The sequence below is a fragment of the Galeopterus variegatus genome, unplaced genomic scaffold, assembly GCF_000696425.1.
Source record: "Galeopterus variegatus unplaced genomic scaffold, G_variegatus-3.0.2 Scaffold212, whole genome shotgun sequence".
In the NCBI taxonomy this organism is placed as follows: domain Eukaryota; kingdom Metazoa; phylum Chordata; class Mammalia; order Dermoptera; family Cynocephalidae; genus Galeopterus; species Galeopterus variegatus.
Genome location: NW_007726323.1, coordinates 613,574 through 616,258, shown reverse-complemented (window position 1 = coordinate 616,258; position 2,685 = coordinate 613,574).

The following is a 2,685-nucleotide window of genomic DNA, read 5'->3' as shown; positions in this document are numbered from 1 at the left end:
GGGGTGCTGTGTTTGCCTCTAGAAATATACACTGGGGTAAGATGGATAGGGTGCGAGGGAGATTTACTTTTCACTGTAAACTCTTCGACTCTTTGAATTGTTTACTTTACCTTATTGTAAATGTTATCTATTTCCAAGAACAATCAAGTTAACTTAAAAAAAAAAAAAAAAAAGCAAAACATCTATACCAGTGAAAACAAATCCCGAACAGCAAATCAAACAATGGTCCATTGAATAGAGGGAGTTAGTTCAAGGTACAGTGGGGCCTCAGAGGAAGTAACTTGTCTCACTTGAGAAGAGTGGGTGGTCAGGAAGTGCTGAGGAGGAGAATTCTGATAGTGGTCCCTAACCTGAAATGACTTTGCTGGCTGCAATGCCCTAAGTGAATACATCATTAATTACTCTTTGGAAAAGCTGTTTGGAACAGAGTAATGGCTATAATATGTGGCCCTCAGGTTGCCGGCCACCCCTATGAACCCTGGGACCAACAGGAGGGAAAATGCCCAGCTCAGACAAGAGAGGTAAATAAATAGATTTAGGTGCTGACTGTCTGGGCTGCTGACCTGCTGTAAAAGAAGAAAAGCAAATTATTATTTTTTAAGGTTTTAAGCCACCATAGCTGGCATTTGGGTATTGTTTCCCTATTTAGATTCCTGCTGCAAAGCACTGGAGCATCAATGAAGGGAAGGGAAGGGACAGCCCAAAGTCCAGTTCCATCGGAACCTCGGGTATCTGCGTGTATGCGTGTGTGTGTATGTGGGGGGCACTACAACATTAAAACAGCAGCCTAGGATGCTGAACTGGGAGGGAGAGGCACCAGTGGGTGACTTAAAGCTTCTTTTCTCTAACACCGTCCTGGCACTGGGGCATAGCCACATATTCTTCGGTTTTGACATTGGACAGCTTCCAGTTCGAAATCCACCTCTGTCCTACCTCAAAATGCACTATTGCTGGCTGCATGACCTTGGTGAGTAACAATATTCTGATCCTCAGTTTCTTCATCTGTAATGCAGAATAATGTGCACTAAATAAAAGAAAGAAAATAATAACCATTATTAAACTCGATGGTTTTTACTGGTGTCTATCACATGCAAGGATGGGGGTGGATTCTTACATTTGAATAGCACAGAGTGTAGTGGTTAAGAGAGTGGGATTTGCAGTCAAATGTGGGTTAAAATCATGCTACTGTCATTTATTAACTGTGGGACCTTGGGCAAGGCACCTAACATCTGAGTCTCATTTCCTCAAGGAGAATCATAATATAGCACCATCTCTAAAACTGCTGTGAAGATAAAAATAATGTGAAAAGGTCTGTGTAGGCATATGATAAACATCCAGAAATTGGCAACTGTTGCTATTCTGCTTGTTGTGCCGTCTTCTTTACCGTCATTGTCTGGCTTGACCCTCTCCAGGGGTCTGGGTGCCAAGTCATTAACCACCCTTTGAAAGGTGAGAACACTGAATGCCCACTGATGTGATTTGCCCTCCGCCGTAAGGGGCAGCATCGGGAGTAGAATCCAGGTGTTCTGATTCCTGATACGGCTTTGGGACTTTTGGAAACTCTGAATCTGGTGGGTGATAGAAATTTGGACCATCTCAAGATAAGAAAGGGAGTTCCTTAAATGACTGTGAAGAGGTTCGTTGGAAAGGGAAGAAAAGGAACTTAACCGTGCTTCCTTCACAGATCTCCTTCACCCCCTTCTAGCGGGCCCACGGAAGCTACAAACAAGGTGAAGAATGTTCAAATTCCTTCCTATCCAGTATCTGATGGTCGCCAGTTCGGGACAGATAATTAAATCAAGACACATGATAGGATGTGACTGGCTGGCTCTTTACGTGGGGTGGTCAGGGACGGCCTGGCCGAGGCGAGGCTGAGACCTAAGAGACTAGAAGAACACAGGCGACTGGAACCAGAGCGAGGGCCCAGAGCACGACGCGGGGCCTCCGGGGTACAGGGAGGGTTTGATTTTACCTGTAAATTTTATGGAAGCCACATAAGGGTTTTACACAAGGATTGGAGTTACATTTTATATTTACTTTTACATTTTTATTTACATTTTAAAAAGATACTGCTGGTAACTGGGGTCTTTGGTGGAGAATGAGCTCCGTATACTGGGACGAGAGCCTCTAACATTCTAGCCGACCGTTTCCCATTCAGGGCCTCAAGTTCCCCTTCTACACACGCGGGTGGGAGGGTACGGGGTCCTCAGGGTTCACGCATGAAGATGATGCCGCTCGCAGAGCCCTTCGCAGCTCCAGGAAGGGCGCTTCCGCATCTGTCGGACACTTCATCCCCTACATTCGCGGTGAAGGACAGGAACCCGTAACCCTCCAGCTGCGCCAAAGACTCGATTTCATTGCCTGAGGGGGCGGGGGAGGAACCTCCCTAAGAATCCAGGCCGCTTGGGACCTTCTGCCGTGAGCAGCCAATCGCGAGGAGAAGATTGGCCAGGGGGCGGTACCCTCGCAGGTCCGGGCCGAGTCATTGGCTGGCGGCCGCGTCGCTCGCCCGCAGAGCCACGTGAGTGCCACGGCCTCGGGCGTTCGCGCGGTCTGCCTTCCGCACCTCTTGCCGGTGAGTCCTCGCCGCACCCCCTGAAAACCGGCCGGCCGCGCCCCGCCTCCTCCGGGGGCCGGGCGATGGGCGGGGAAGGGGGCAGGCCGATCCACCTCTGCCGGGGCCAC